The sequence below is a fragment of the Taudactylus pleione genome, unplaced genomic scaffold (genome assembly GCF_031769625.1).
Source record: "Taudactylus pleione unplaced genomic scaffold, aTauple2 ptg000612l, whole genome shotgun sequence".
In the NCBI taxonomy this organism is placed as follows: domain Eukaryota; kingdom Metazoa; phylum Chordata; class Amphibia; order Anura; family Myobatrachidae; genus Taudactylus; species Taudactylus pleione.
The window spans coordinates 4,785,061-4,802,178 of record NW_028285014.1 but is presented as its reverse complement, the minus strand read 5'-3'; the positions used below and the strand labels follow the sequence as shown (position 1 = coordinate 4,802,178).

The 17,118-nt window shown below is 47.3% G+C and overlaps 1 long non-coding RNA gene across 1 annotated transcript in view; it reads right to left on the bottom strand.

Annotated features, from left to right (window-relative positions):
* Positions 1–3,429: 3,429 nt before the first annotated feature.
* LOC148480495 (uncharacterized) overlaps positions 3,430–17,118 on the bottom strand; it is a 105,930-nt gene continuing 92,241 nt past the window's right edge. Inside the window, exons 2-3 of the long non-coding RNA XR_015871979.1 lie at positions 7,915–8,056; positions 3,430–7,163 (exon numbers count right to left, since the gene is read on the bottom strand). This is a non-coding gene — a long non-coding RNA (uncharacterized LOC148480495). The remainder of the gene's footprint in view (positions 7,164–7,914; positions 8,057–17,118) is intronic.

Below are 17,118 nucleotides of genomic sequence, written 5' to 3'. Positions count from 1 at the left end.
AGGTAAACCGAAGCCCTGGACAACATATTTAAATATGTTTTAGTGTTAGGTCTTAACTGAAATAAATTAGATTTTTTACATGAGTATAACCACATATTGCATTATCTAATAATCCTGAGTTGCTCAGGTACAGGTGAAAGCATTTGTAGTTATTGGGCTGTTGGCTTCGAGTATTCCTGTGCTGTAAATACTGTTGAGATACAGGGGAAAATATGTTATTATGCAACCTGCCAATTGAATGGTGGATTTAAGGTACCTCTTTTGGGTCCTAATCATAGTTGCCTACCTTTTAATATCTCTTCCCAGGAGAAGCCTGGGTAAGAGAAGCAGGAGGGTGGTGACAGGGGCGGGGCCTAACGAGTTGCATCATTAAGCCCCGCCCCTCTCGACAAAATCGCTGCGATTGGCTGGAATTTACATAGAGGACGAGGCCAAATGACATGATTCATGAAGAATCAGGTCATAAGCCCCGCCCCCTACACGGAGACCCGCGAACGCCATGGGAATTTTCCTCATTCTGCCCACTTCACTAGGAAGTGGGCAGAATGCGTGAGAATTGCCTACCTTCTGGGGGTGCGGGGGGTTGCCCGAAAAATCGGGAGCCTCCCACGAATACCGGGAGGGTAGGCATGTATGGTCCTAATACTATATGGGGTAAATTTACTAAGATGGGAGTTCTATTTTAGAAGTGATGTTGCCCATAGCAACCAATCAGATTCCAGGTATTATCTTCTAGAAGGTGCTAGATAATAGAATCTGATTGGTTGCTATGGGCAACATCACTTCTGAAATAGAACTCCCATCTTAGTAAATTTACCCCATATGTGTGTATCTGATACTAGCCAGCGCCTCACCATCCACTGACCTCACCGCAAGATACTGATGCTTTCAGTCTGCACATGCATCTGAGTTGAACTGTGCATGTGTTCCGATGCTTATTGACAGAGAACACAGGGCCTGATTCATTAAGGATCGCTATTGCGATTGCAGCTCCGTAATCGCACGCAGGTTTGCTGAGAAAATATGCTAATGATTGCTATTGCAATGTCATCGCACTGCCAGCATAGAGACACACCCACTGCCTCCCACTACCACTATCTGACATCCGTAATACCTTGCAGTCCTCCATAAACATCGGTAACATCGAGTACCATCGGCCCCTCACGCAGAATTACAGCAGCCCTGACCTTACTTAGAAATTGCTAACCTCGTTGCACGCAGTGATAGCTCAGGCTTCGTATGCCGTCGCAATGGCTAATTTATGCATGTCCATGCAGTGCGATCGCAGTGGTGCCTTCGCGCATGCGCACTGCGAAGCATACGCAGGCACAGTACGCAACAATCGCCCATCTGCGTGCGCTTTAGCAATTGCGATCCGTAATGAATCAGGCCCAGGGCGAATTTGAATGCAGAGAGAGGCAATTTCGGTGGGTGTTACGGGGTGGTAATAGGGGAGGTGGTCAGACGAAGACGTGTCACAGGCATGTTGCGGTCAGTCACTGTGTCTTTATTTGCAGTTGCACTGAACAATGGGCCTGATTCAGACCCACTCGCAAGTGGGTCGATGGTGTGCACTGCGCATGCGCACAATGGCGGGAGCTCCGTCGTGCGCATGCGCCAGACGCGACGAGCGAAGGACTTTCTTTCGCTCGTTGTGTCTGATCAAAGGGGGCGTGCTGTCGATGTTGATTGACAGCACGCCCCTTTGGTGGGCGTGCCGGGGGCGTGCCTCCCAGACGGGGGCGTTCCCAAGGGAACGCCTACCGTCAGAAGCCGGCCCACTGACATCACTAGTGATGTCAGTTGGAGTGATTTTGGCTCTGATAGAGCCAAAATCACTCCGGGCCTTGCGGTTGAGAAACTCAACCGCAGGCTCCGTCTCGCAGTGGCGATGGTCGCGATGGTCAAGACCATCGTGGCCATCAACCTGCACGCTCGTATAGGCTGTGGGTGGTGACCCACAGCTATACGAGCATCCAGGAGGACGCTCCATAATTATGGAGGACGGCCCTCATTCAGAGCGTGCGCTCTGCTCAGAGCGTCCGGCTCTGAATGAGGGCCAATGTTCAGATGGACAATGGGCCTGATTCAGAGCCGCTCGTAAGCGGCAGTACGCTCGTTCCGAACGATGTTCGCCCATCTGCGCATGCGTACGGTTTATAATACGCATGCGCGAACCAGTCAGTGCGGCCGAAAATTGTTTGTTCGCTACTGTATATAGCAAATGCCTGCTATTTTGAGTGACAGGAGGAGGCGTATGTGGGTGGTAACAGGGGAAGGTGCTTGAAAACGGGGAGTGGAATTAAGAACGCAGGCGTGCTTAAAGGTCAAAACGGGCGTTTTATGGGTGTGCATAATTAAAACAGCAGCGTCATTGACCACGTCCCCTGGTTGTTTTATAGTCAGAACTGCTCGCAATATAGTGGTAGGAAAAACCAGCCACAAGAATAGCGAGCAGTTCATACGCTGTTCGATGTACTCGATTAATCTAATAAATAGCGGACATGACGTCTGATGCGAGTGGCCAGGGGGCGTATTTTTCAAATAAACGTCCGCATGTTTTGTTCGCTCGTTCAGACATGGAGGTGTCAACAGACCGCAAAGAGCGAACGGTTCATTTGAATAGCCACCCCCTTTTTCTGAACGAGCGAGCGCTAATAGTGTCCGGCTCTGAATCAGGCCCAATGTCCGATGGTGTGACCAATGGTGCTTCTTTGTACATCACATACAGCAGCAGATTAGCGCAGCAGGTGGTGGGCGTCTCTGTACATATCCCATCAGCCGTGATATTAGCATAAAAAAAGTAGAGGCACTGCGGAAAAGACGCAGTCTCGGCGGCATTAACTTCCACCTCTGCATCAGACCCTCAGTGTAATATCACAACTAGGTACATGTCTATGATGTCAGATTCCCAGCGGCAGATCAGGGAATAGACAATGTCAAAGGACAGTTAGTAAGTATTGTGCAACCAAATAAATAAATAGATTGCTATAAATCTAGCTAAGTATGTGTAACGCAGTCGTGTGATGTCCCAAAAACATTTGCAGGACTTCTGCACTGCTCCACCGGCTTCTAAATGACCCCTGATGTGTCTAGTAATGCTCCCGAAGACTTGTGCACGGTGTTACAAATGAGAAATCAGCTATATATTCTCAGCCTCTTTATGTGCTTGCTGTCTGATTGCCTCTTTCACGATAAATAAACTCGTTACTCTTTCTTATGTATGTTGTCTGAAGATATGTGGGCTGATTAGACCTCGCTTGCGCCTGACAGCTGTAATGTCTGATAGCAGCGAATGTTCTTCTCTTTATATTTAAAGGATCATGTTTAGATTTTCGTTTTTTTTTCACTCAGCTCCATTTGTAAAGTGTCAGCAAATCGCTGTGTTCCCGCAATGAATGAACCATGTAACATGTCACTGTCATTAGAGCCCTTTATTGATACATCAGGCTGTATACAGGTTGCCCAGGCAGTGGCGTAAGTTCATCCCAGATTCCCGGAGGCAAGTTATAATTTGGTGTCGCCCCCCCCCGTCATGGCTGCAGACACTGTAATGTAGCATTTCGCAAGCAGATACACCCACAGTTGCACACAGAATATAGGCATGCCATGGGGGAGTGAGACAGAGAGTTGTGGGTGAAGGGGGCGCCGGACGTTTTACACTGGCAAAAGAAGCTGCTGAGGAGCATCGACACCAATGAGTAGGGACCGGCTATAAATAGACGGAGGCGGCAGCTGATGGTGTGACACAGAGCTCTCCACTAGTGTATGGTCGCTTCCCAGGTGCCGGGAAGAGGTGCCATGTATTGAGCAGCTGTGACGGTACACTCTAGGTACATAGTAACAGCTCTAAGTGGGGTGAATATATTGTGGGCAATGTAGGAGGTGCCTCTTCAGTGCTGGAGCCCGGCAGCAGGTGCCTCCATTGCCTCCCATAGTTCTGCCCCTGTGCCCAGGAGTGTTTTATCAAAGGAGGGGGCCTGTGTGCAGTCTCCATCAGGGTCCCTTCCCTTGTAGGATATATTACTTTACCAGTCTACTATGCATGTGCAAGATCTTCTTGCCCCAAGAGCGACCCCTGTGTACCGCACACTCTGCACCCATTACACTGTAGATACACCAGTGAGGTTGCCTGCTGTCTATGTGGTTCATATGCCTGCTGTCTATATAGTGCATATGCCTGCTGTCTATGTGGTGCATATGCCTGCTGTCTATATAGTACATAAGCCTGCTGTCTATGAGGTTCATATGCCTGCTATCTATATAGTTCATATGCCTGCTGTCTATGTGGTGCATATGCCTGCTGTCTATGTGGTTCATATGCCTGCTGTCTATGTGGTGCATATGCCTGCTGTCTATGTGGTGCATATGCCTGCTGTCTATGTGGTGCATATGCCTGCTGTCTATGTAGTGCATATGCCTGCTGTCTATGTGGTTCATATGCCTGCTGTCTATGTGGTGCATATGCCTGCTCTCTATGTGGTGCATATGCCTGCTATCTATGTGGTGCATATGCCTGCTGTCTAAGTGGTGCATATGCCTGCTGTCTATGTGGTGCATATGCCTGCTATCTATGTGGTTCATATGCCTGCTGTCTATGTGGTGCATATGCCTGCTGTCTATGTGGTGCATATGCCTGCTGTCTATGTGGTGCATATGCCTGCTGTCTATGTGGTGTATATGCCTGCTGTCTATGTGGTTCATATGCCTGCTGTCTATGTGGTTCATATGCCTGCTGTCTATGTGGTGTATATGCCTGCTGTCTAAGTGGTGCATATGCCTGCTATCTATGTGGTTCATATGCCTGCTGTCTATGTGGTTCATATGCCTGCTGTCTATGTGGTTCATATGCCTGCTGTCTATGTGGTGTATATGCCTGCTGTCTATGTGGTTCATATGCCTACTGTCTATGTGGTTCATATGCCTGCTGTCTATGTGGTCCATATGCCTGCTGTCTATGTGGTCCATATGCCTGCTGTCTATGTGGTTCATATGCCTGCTGTCTATGTGGTGCATATGTCTGCTGTCTATGTGGTGCATATGCCTGCTGTCTATGTGGTTCAAAAGCCTGCTGTCTATGTGGTTCATATGCCTGCTGTCTATGTGGTGCATATGCCTGCTGTCTATGTGGTTCATATGCCTGCTGTCTATGTGGTGCATATGCCTGCTGTCTATGTGGTGCATGTGCCTGCTGTCTATGTGGTGCATATGCCTGCTGTCTATGTGGTGCATATGCCTGCTGTTTATGTGGTGCATATGCCTGCTGTCTATGTGGTGCATATGCCTGCTGTCTATGTGGTGCCTATGCCTGCTGTCTATGTGGTGTATATGTCTGCTGTCTATGTGGTTCAATAGCCTGCTGTCTATGTGGTTCATATGCCTGCTGTCTATGTGGTGCATATGCCTGCTGTCTATGTGGTGCATATGCCTGCTGTCTATGTGGTGTATATGTCTGCTGTCTATGTGGTTCAATAGCCTGCTGTCTATGTGGTTCATATGCCTGCTGTCTATGTGGTGCATATGCCTGCTGTCTATGTGGTGCATATACCTGCTGTCTATGTGGTGCATATACCTGCTGTCTATGTGGTGCATATACCTGCTGTCTATGTGGTTCATATGTCTGCTGTCTATGTGGTTCATCATATGCCTGCTGTCTATGTGGTGCATATACCTGCTGTCTATGTGATGCATATACCTGCTGTCTATGTGGTGCATATGCCTGCTGTCTATGCCTGCTGCCTATGTGGTTCAGGGCTACCATTAGCCCCCAAATTTTCTGAATCCGCAAAAACTCATTCCTGCATCCAGTGCAGGGGGACAAGTTACTCAAAGAGGGACTGAAACGCCCAGAACCTGCTTGATTTAGCACAACAGCAAGTGCATATATTTTATGATTTAGTATTTCCAAAACCTTCCTGCATTTATTATGTCTTTCATTGATGTCTTCTCCTAGCACATATCCATCCATTTGATACCATATCATATTCACCCGGAATGTAGTCATTATACTGACAAAGGGGATGCCGGCACTTAGAATACCGGCGCCGGGATCCCAACACCTGTCAGAATCCCGGCGCCGGCATCCCGAAGTTAAGTAACGGCGTTCGGGGGAGGGTTATGAGTTAGGGTTAAGCACTAGGGGGAGGTTAGGTTTAGGCACTGGGGAGGGAGGGTTAGGGTTAGGGTAGGCTTACTTACCTCTAGGTGTCGGGATTGTAACCTAGACGGGAAGCCGGTTTCGGGATTTTGACAGCAGGGATCCCAAGCACCGGCATCCCGTACCCAACCCTATTCACCCATGTGGCGTTATTCATGATCGCTTTACTTCTACATACGGACCCCCTCGCGGCTTCTGCTCATGCACGGCAATACAGCTGCGCATACGCAAAGTGGCAAAATCTGCAATTGGCTCTGGGACGTCCTGCAACCCACTGGAGAGGGATTTACCAGCCCCATAGCAGGTAAAGGGATAATGCCATCTAAATATGTCGTTAGCCCACGCAGGCAAGATTCTAGTCAAGTACCATCCCCATAAAAAAATATGCGGAGGACTGCTGCAGGAGCCAGTGGATGGAAAGCAGGAGATACCTCCACTATCTCCTGCATTCCTCTTTGGTACAGCTAAGGGCAGAATTGGTTAATAAATAATTTAGTCCCTACAGTATATTAATTAGAGATGAGCGGGTTCGGATTTCAGAGATCCGAACCCACCTGAATTTAGCAGATCCGACTGGGATCCAAGCAGGCTCGATTTTTCCCACCTGACTCAGATCTCAAACCGAGGCAAAACTATAGAGTCTGAAATCTCGCGGTCTGCGATTATATACTATGATCAATGTAGTATATAAGGGACCACGTGACGGACGCCATTTCACTCCGGCTGTGGAGACTGAACAGGGAGGGTGGGTAGTGTAGGGCTGGGAGAGGTGCTGGTGCTGTCTGTCTGCTGTGTCCTGGGCTGGTGCTGATCCATTCTGGGCCAGTACTGTCACTGTGCTGTTTGCTGTGTCCATCTGGGCTGTTGCTGATCCATCTGGGCTGTCTGTGCTGTCTGCTGTGTCCTGGGCTGGTGGTGCTGATCCATTCTGGGCTGGTGCTTTGCTGTCTACTGTGTCCATCTGGCTGGTGCAGAACTGCAGATACATCTGGGCTGGTTCTGGACTCTAAAAAAAATATATATATATAGTAAAAAAAAATCAAAGTGTCTTTTATATTTTTCTGTGTGTGTGTGTGCGTGTTAGGCTTAACGGCAGTACCGCACAAGATCCAGCCAGCAACGCAAGTTGCAATCTAGTGCTGCCCGACTCCAGTCGTGATTAATTGGTGCTCTGGGATAAAGGGGGTCATTAGCACCGATGCGCTCGGACCGGGTCGATGGCCCCCCACAGAGCATGCGCACGACAGTGCCAGCGCCGTCGTGCGCATGCATGAGACCCGCTAAGACCGACAGCGCCAGTCGTAGCGGGTCTCGATCCAAAGGGGGCGAGCTGTCGATGTTGATTGACAGCTCGCCCCGTTTGGAAGGCAGGCTGGGGGGGTGGCAGCCCAAACGGAGGCGTTCCCATGGGAACGCCTACCGTTTGGGGGTGGCCCCACTGACATCACTAGTGATGTCAGTGGAGAGCTTCCGGCTCAGACAGAGCCAGAAGCTCTCCATGGCTTATGACAAGGGAGACCCTACCCTAGGGTCTCGTCGTAAGCCCCGATGGTCGCGATGGTCTCAGAGACCATCGCGACCATCACCGGAGCGGTCGTTAGAGCTGTGGGTGTTAACCCACAGCCTAACGACCGCAACAGAGGCGGGCGGTCAGGATGCAAGCGGCCGCCCAGTTTCTGAGCGACCGCTTGCATCCTCCAACCGTCTCTGAATGAGGCCCAAAGTTCTGGAGCTGAAAAAAAATAAAAATCAATTGCCTTTTTTTTATCTTTTACTGTCTGTTTGTGTGCGTGCGTGTTAGGCTTAACCGCACAAGATCCAGCCAGCAACGCAAGTTGCAACCTAGTGCTGCCCGACTCCATTCGTGATCAATCGGTGCTCTGGGCTCAAGTTCTGGAGCTGAAAAAAAAATAAAATCAATTGTCTTTTTTGTCTAATATTTTTGTGTGTGTGCACGACTGCACGTGTGTGAATTTTGTAACCGCACCTTGGCTACACTATTGGTGTTTGTGACACTTCATCAACTCCCTCGTCCTCTATGAAGGCCCATGCCCCAGGGCTTAAGTCACGCCATCGATATGGTAAAGCTACTTGTACTGAAGTTAAGAAAAAAAAATTGAAAAGAAATTTGCCTTTCGATAAACAAAATATAGGCAATATGCCATTCACTACACGAAGTGGGAAGGAAAGGATAAGGCCTTGGCCTTTCTTTAGGAAGACTGCTGATTCTGATAGCCCTTTGGAAAAAACAACTGTGTGCCCTGAGAAATAGAAATCACAAATCCCCGAGGAGAGTGCAAGTGTGTCCGCGGTTGCCGTGTGTGAGCCAGACCTAAATACTACTGTACTGGAGGATCCTCCAAGTTCCAACATTTGTGTGCCCTCTGTAAATGTGGGGAAGGGCAGTCAACATCTTGCAAACGTAGTCATTGATGATGCTTCTGTGGAATTGCACATGGAAGAGGAGGATATTTTGGTAGTTGAAGGCGCTAAGGATGATGAGAATGTTGATGATGAAGATGTTGGTGATCAGGGGCGGACTGGGCCAGGGGGCAGGGTGCCCTGTGCCCCCCCGGGCCGGTGCAATACTGCAGTGCTAGGGCCACTGACAATGCCGACGGTGCTCTCAATATTGATCAGCACATCATCGCATTACCACCAGGGACATGGCCCGCATATAACCTGCCTGCGCGGCAGCATCATTTAGTAATTGCTAGTATGAGTGAGCCAGGGGAGGAGGGGACTCGATAAACGGGCGGTCCGCAGAACTCTACTTCTCTTTTAACTATGATATGGCAGTGCTGCTGCAGCCTATAGGCATGGCACACTGCCTATTTACCCTTGCTCCCTGGTGGCTCCTCCCCACAAGGAAGTGGCAGTCTGGACTGGAGTGAGAGTCCCACTTCTTCCTCCCTGACCGATGACCACACTGCAGCCAGTGAGCACCACTGAGTAGCTCAGTCACTGAGCACTGTCCAAAATCAAGGGAAAGAAGCAGGGCAAGTGACCTTTTGACAGGGATTTGTGTAGCTCAGGGAGTCTGTTTTAATCATCACCTCCCAGGACACTGATATGTGGTATAATTATTATAAAGGGGGAAGGGTCTGTACGGTGACATATGAGGGGGAATAACACAGCTCCCAGCACACACTGATATACAACATTATTAATATATAGGGGGAAAGGAACTGTACAGTGATATATGAGGGGGGATAACACAACTCACTAATATATGATATTAATATATAGGGGGGAAGGGACTGTACAGTGATATATGAGGGGGAATAACACAACTCCCAGCACACACTAATATATGATATTAATATATAGGGGGAAAGGAACTGTACAGTGATATATGAGGGGGGATAACACAACTCACTAATATATGATATTAATATATAGGGGGAAGGGACTGTACAGTGATATATGAGGGGGGATAACACAACTCCCAGCACACACTAAAATATGATATTAATATATAGGGGGAAAGGAACTGTACAGTGATATATGAGGGGGGATAACACAACTCACTAATATATGATATTAATATATAGGGGGAAGGGACTGTACAGTGATATATGAGGGGGGATAACACAACTCCCAGCACACACTAAAATATGATATTAGTATATAGGGGGAAAGGAACTGTACAGTGATATATGAGGGGAAATAACAACTCCCAGCACACACTAATATATGATATTAATATATAGGGGGAAAGGAACTGTACAGTGATATATGAGGGGGGGATAATACAACTCACTAATATATGATATTATTAACACATACTTGCCTACCCTCCCGATTTGGTCGGGAGCCTCCCGAAAATCGGGTGCCGCTCCCGACCTCCCGGGAAGGCAGGCAATTCTCCCGGCTGCCGCTCACCCCTCCTATCCCCCCACTATAACCCCTGCAACCCCCACAGCGGGGGGGGCGGTGATGCGATTCTTATCTTTTTGGCCCCGGCAATTTGTGGCAGGGGCGGGGCCAAACTGGCGCGAACGCGGGACTCCGCCCCCCAACACCCACAAGTGATGTCATCCGACCGTCCACTCCCCCTTGTCTCGGCCACGCCCCCCGTCCTGCCGATCTGGCTGCTCCCTCAGGGAAGGAGCAGCCAGAAAGTCGGCAGGTATGTATTAATATATAGGGAGGAAGGGACTGTACAGTGATATATGAGGGGGGATAACACAACTCCCAGCACACACTAAAATATGATATTAGTATATAGGGGGAAAGGAACTGTACAGTGATATATGAGGGGCAATAACACAACTCCCACCACACACTAATATATGATATTAATATATAGGGGGGAAGGAACTGTACAGTGATATATGAGGGGGGATAACACAACTCCCAGCACACACTAAAATCATACTTGCCTACCCTCCCGATTTGGTCGGGAGCCTCCCGAAAATCGGGTGCCGCTCCCGACCTCCCAGGAAGGAAGGCAATCCTCCCGGCCCCGGCGATGTGCCGCACCCCCCCCGCACTTTTAAGTAAAAACACCGGCAGCAGGTGGGCCGGTGACGCGATTCGTGCTGAATCGCGTCATCGTGGTTCCGCCCACGGCTGCACAATGCCATTAATCACGGCATTGTGCAGAGGGGGAGGAGCCATGATGACGCGATCGCGCTGTCACGCCCCATGCTTCGCCCCCAATGCCACGTCAGGTGCAAGGCCCTGCCCCCTTTGGCCACGTCACGCCCCCAGCCCTGTAATCCCGACAGCTCCCTCCCGGAAGGAGGGAGCTAAATGTCGGCAAGCCTGACTAAAATATGATATTAGTATATAGGGAGAAAGGAACTGTACAGTGATATATGAGGGGGAAAAACACAACTCCCAGCACACACTAATATATGATATTAATATATAGGGGGAAAGGAACTGTACAGTGATATATGAGGGGGAATAACACAGCTCCCAGCACACACTAATATATGATATTAATATATAGGGGGAAAGGAACTGTACAGTTATATATGAGGGGGAATAACACAACTCCCAGCACACACTAAAATATGATATTAGTATATAGCGGGGAAGAGACTGTACAGTGATATAAGAGGGGGAATAGCACAGCTCTCAGCACACACTGATATGTGGTATTATTATTATATAGGAAGAGGGAACAGTACAGTGATATATGGGGGGAAATAACATAGCTCCCAGCACACACTGATATGTGGTATTATTATTATATTGAGGAGAGAAGACTCCCAAGATTATTATACAAGTGATTATTATATAACAGTGAGAGGCCTGGGGGCACTACTGGTTAGCTAGAATGAACTATGGGCATAAAATGTTTGACATAAAATGAATTGGGAGCACTAATATTTGGTATAACATTAATTGGAGGCAATACTGTTTTGTATAAAATGCATTGTGGGAAATACTGTGAGGAATGTCACCTCCCTCTGTGCATGCTGCTGCTATGCATATTCTAAATCTTCATAGTGCATTTTTTCTGAGTGTGAGAAGCCACACTACTGTGGTTGGTCATACCCCCTTTATAGCAACAGGATTTGCAAGATGTCTCGGCGGGACTAATAGTTGTAACTGAGGCCACCTATTCCCAGATGCCTACAGTAGTTTAGCCTATGACTCCATCTATCTTATTTCCCAGGATGGAACAACAAGGTCAAGCAGGGCAGCTCTAACAGTCTCAGCCTGTGTCGGGTCCGGCTGCCAAAGAGTGCCAGGTAACTTTCAGTGTATGAGAGAGGGAGAAGGTGAGTTCTAGCTTTAGAGGGTACAGAGAGAAGAGAGGGTACTTTAGAGGGTACAGAGAGGGCACATAGAGAAGTGGGCAGCACATGGTGGGTGTTCTGGGGGAGGGGGTTACACCGAGCCCTTTACCCTAGCCAGAGTCCCTGCACCCGGTGTGAGTGTGCTCAGAAGGGGTGATATGGGGCGGAATGGGCTGGGGGCAGGGTGTCATCTGTTCCCTAGGCTGGTACAATCTTCAAACTTTGGGACTGCAGGCAACCTGTGACCTTGCTCTGCTTTGCTGTCCATTTGAGGCAATGAATGCTTGCTTCAGTATCCACTAGAAATGTATTGTATTGTTTATCAGTTGCTACAATGCGCCCTGTACTATAATACACTAAAATACTTTTTGGAATACTTTGTGGACTGTGTAGAGGTTATTGTAATGCTATCTGTATTTTATAGAAGTATGTAAACTAGTCTCTGCTGTCTCCGATAGGGCTGGTAAGTGTTGTATTTTATTATATCTGTTATATATAACAATTTTTTTTTGTAGATTTTATTGGTTATTTAAACCACACCCATATTAGAGAAATCACACCTACAGGGTTTTTTTCTCACAGCTAGTTTCCTGTCAGTTTTTTAGTAGAAGGGCTGGGGTCACATGCTTGTGCTTGCCCCCCAGGATGAAAGTTGCCAGCCAGCCCCTGTTGGTGATGAGGATGTTGATGCCGAGGATGTCCATTGTGTAAGTAAGGCAACAGCTGTTGCCCATGGATTGAAAAAGCCAAAGCACATTGTTGTCATGCCGGGACAAAAGACAAAAAAATCCACTTCTCACGTGTGGAATTATTTCCATCCTGATCCGGACAACAGTTGTCAAGCCATATGTGACCATTGTCATGCAAGAGTGAGTAGAGGGAGGGACCTAAACCACCTAGGAATCTCCTCCTTGTTACGTCACTTGGAGCGCATTCATCAAATATCAAAGTGTATGTCGCCAAGTTCCAAAACTTAAAATGTAGCAAGTCCTGTATCACCTACCTATTACCTCTCTGTGGGATCCAAGCGCCTTCGATCTCCAACACCAACACCTGCATCATCATCAACATCCTCATTCGTGATAGGAAGTAATTTAAAAAAACAATTGACTATTAAACATTACTTTGATAGAGGAAGTAAGTATAACAGCTGTCACCCAGTTTCACAGCAGATCACTGACGCCATGACGGCTGTGCTAGTATTAGATGGTGAAATAACAAAAACTGAGGATGATAGTGTGGAGGAGGTGCAAAAGGAGGATGAGGGGGAAATTTGTGTCCTATCTGTGGATGTTGATGATAAGGATGTGGTTTGCGTAAATCAGCCACCAGTGGCAGCAGTTCTAGCTAATGATAAAAGGAAAGCCAGAAAAGCAACGTCTTGGGTGTGGGATTATTTTAACCTAAATTCTGACAACAGTTGTGAAGGCATCTGTTCCATTTGTAAAGCCAAAGTTAGCAGAGGAAGGGATCCATCTAGGCACCTCCTCCCTGTTACATCATTTGCAGCGAGTTCATGTAATTGGTTTAATAAAATTATAATTTGTAAATTAATAACAAGCAGTCCAGTATCAGCTACCAGCAGTTTGGACCAGCACATGCAATCTCCACCACCAACACCCTCATCATCAACCTCCTCCTTAATAATTGAAGGTAGTCCTTCCAAAAAATGTTTTGTGGGGGCCCAAACAAACCAAGGAGTTCAGCCATGAAAGTATCAGTCCTAGTGGCTAAAGTGATTGGTTTGTTAACCTGTGCATGTCCTTTTTAGTATCCCACATAAGAGTGGGTGGGAGGGACAAGTCCATCTTGCACCTCTTTCCTTTACATTTGGCACAATTTGGGGCATTGCCGACTGACATTATTATAGTTTATTAAACTGCCATCCTGTCTGCCACTGCTGTGTGGCAATGTTTCATGTCTGTCCTATATTTTTTTAAACTGCCGTGTGTTTGTGCTGCTGCTCTGTTGCTTACTTTAGCCAGCCAGCTCGTTGCAGCCTTGGGCCTATAGGTGAAAAATAGTGAAATCAATATTGTGAGCTGAGAGGTGGTTAGAAATGCCTGAAAATTATTGTTATTAAGGTTAATAATACCGTAGGAACAAAAACAGGCCCAATGATGTGGTTTTAGCTGTTTATGTCATTTTTGGGAAAAACTACAGATCCAAAACCAAAAACAAAACCTAAAAAAAAAAACAAGGAAAAAAATCCAAAACCAGATTCAGATCCAAAACCAGGGGAGATCCAGATCCAAAACCAACACCAAAAACACTGGGGTCGGCGCACATCTCTAATATTAATACATGTTATTAGATTCACAGCATGTACACAAAAAAGAGCAGGGCCCTTCATTAGCAATCTGAGGCATCAAAGCTATTGAAAATAACTAATAATCTATTGCTGAACCCTTGATCTTCAAGCCACGTCTTGATGTCTGCTGGGTGCTTATTCATAATATCCAAATGGCAATTTTAGCATAAAACCCTCAAAAGAATTGTGTTTCAGAGCAAATACATGAACATACCATGTAGCACGATACTCCTATCTTTAATTTTTCCCAGATCAGACAGGTGCACAATTGATCTTCGATATGGAAGATTAATAGTTTATATCAGAAATATTTAGTATGAAGGTCAGTGTCACCGAGGACATTCAGTAAGGTGTGACAGTCAGTTAACTGTGATGTTCTGGACCAGAGCAAAGGGAGACTGTTGATACATCTCTTGCAGAGCAATGGACAAATCTCAATTCACAAGCACACTTACAGTATGCTGAGTGGCAATGGAAGGTGCCAGCCAATGGCACGTTACTGCACTTCACCAGCCCAGTGCTTTAATAGAAAGGATTTTCAAGTAAAAAAGTAGTTACATTCATGACATCTTTAGGAAATTGGAAACAATATCTAGAGGTGGATCATCATATAAAGTTGCATCATATAATATCTGTGACACAATTTACAAAGGCTTTGCCTGTGGAATAACCATGGATGGAGACATCCAGTGTAGCCCAGATACAATTGTAAGGTACATTGTCGTATCGTTCATGTACGTTTCCATGGATTTAATAAATAAAATTACATCCATTTGTATCGCTTCCGGAGCTTGGTACATGTGAGAAGTGTGGTAAAATGCGGTTTGAACACATTTTTGCCCACAGTACATGCTGCCCAAATTGTATACAGTACTAGATACACTATGGAAATGCAAATATTCAATATGTGGTTTGAAAATAAGCCACTTATACATATTTGGTAAAACATGAGCTTTTAAAAAGAAAGGAAAAAATATACTGTACGTGCAAGTGTGTTTATAAATGGAGATAACTGTAACATACTGGCCAGGATTTACTAAAGGAAAAGTGCGGTAAAAACCCCGTTTTCTGGGTTTTTACTGCATTTCCATATGTACTAAGCCCTGGCCACCCTTTTTTCGGCACGGAGGGTAACGCCAGAAAAACCTGGCGTTACCCTATAGAAGCCAATGGGCTTCTTGCCGCACCCCGCTCCCGACGGTTCACCACTGCCTCGTCGCCCAGCGCTGGCCCCCACTCAACTGCATTCCATTGTCGCCGGCCTGCGCACCTCCTGGGTCATCCGCCTCCTCCTCCTAATCTTCTTCCGGGTGCAGGGAGGAGGAGGAGGAGCCCAGGGCTTCCTGCACATGTGACCAGCAGGAAGCTCCCGGGGCTTGGAGGGGACGGGGTCCCAAAGGAGACCCCGTCACCCGGCGTCAACTATTTCGCAAAGGGCAGCTCTTATCGCAAGAGCTGTCCTTTGCGATACTAATCTCATATGTTAGTACATACGCGATTAGTAAGGTTGCGGTGACTGGCGGAATGGTCACCGCAACCTTAGTAAATCCCACCCACTGTACTGTAGCTCCCAACATTTCAGGCTACTGTACATGGAAATTAAATTGGTCCCATCTCTGAACCACCCAAACCCTGCTCCAAGTTTTGGCGAAACCCTGCAACGCTTTTATCCAAGCTCTGCCCCTTTTGAGCTGGCAAAATGTGACTCTCCCAAGGAATCAGTTTTATGGTATAGTTCCTATTATTCTAAGAACACCTAAAAGATCTCCACAGAACTCCAGTCTAACCAGTATTCACAGTTTTTATGCAGAAAGAAAAAAAAATGTTTAATTCATTTTATTTGTTCCATCCTAAAATTGGCAGTTACTTTCTAAGTTCCTTATAATGTAGGGAACATTGTGACTTGCAGGTAGACATTTAATTTAAACTAGGGGTGAGCGGGTTCGGATTTCTGAAATCCGAACCCCCCCGAGCCCCCCCGATCCGAGTCCGATCCGAGTCAGGCTCGACTTTTCCCGCCTGACTCGGATCTGACATCGAGGCAAAACGTCATCATCCCGCCTTCCGAGTCTCGCGGGTTTTGGATCCTATATAAGGTACCCGCGTCGGCGCCATTTTCTCACTCGGCTGTGGACAGTGAAGAGGGAGGGTGGGAGTTAGTGCTGTGTAGTGTAGTGTAGTGTAGTGCTGCTGTTGTCCACTACTTCAAAGTCCATAGGGGCTGGCTGTGTTGTGCTGTGCTGCTGTTGTTAATAGGGGCTGTGTCCACTACTTCAAAGTCCATAGGGGCTGGCTGGACTGTGTTGTGCAGTCAGTTCTCCATAGGGGCTGTGTCCACTCCAAAGTCCTGTGCAGTGTCCCAGTCCTAAAGGGGTGCTGTAGTGTTGTCCAGGGGGTGCTCTGTCCATCAGGGGTGCTCCCCCCAAGTGCTAAAAAAATAATATATTTTCTGTGTTTGTGAATTGTGTGCGCAGTAGCCGCACGTGCATCAACAAAGTAGTGCCAAGCGTGCGCCTGTGTCATAAGTAAAGGGCCGGCTGGCTTGACCGTTAAGGGTGCTGTAACCCCCGAAAGTACACTCCAGTCCAAACCAAAAAAAAAATTATTTTCTGTGTTTGTGAATTGTGTGCGCAGTAGCCGCACGTGCATCAACAAAGTAGTGCCAAGCGTGCGCCTGTGTCATAAGTAAAGGGCCGGCTGGCTTGACCGTTAAGGGTGCTGTAACCCCCGAAAGTACACTCCAGTCCAAACCTAAAAAAAAAATATTTTCTGTGTTTGTGAATTGTGTGCGCAGTAGCCGCACGTGCATCAACAAAGTAGTGCCAAGCGTGCGCCTGTGTCATAAGTAAAGGGCCAGCTGGCTTGACCGTTAAAGGGTGCTGTAACCCCCGAAA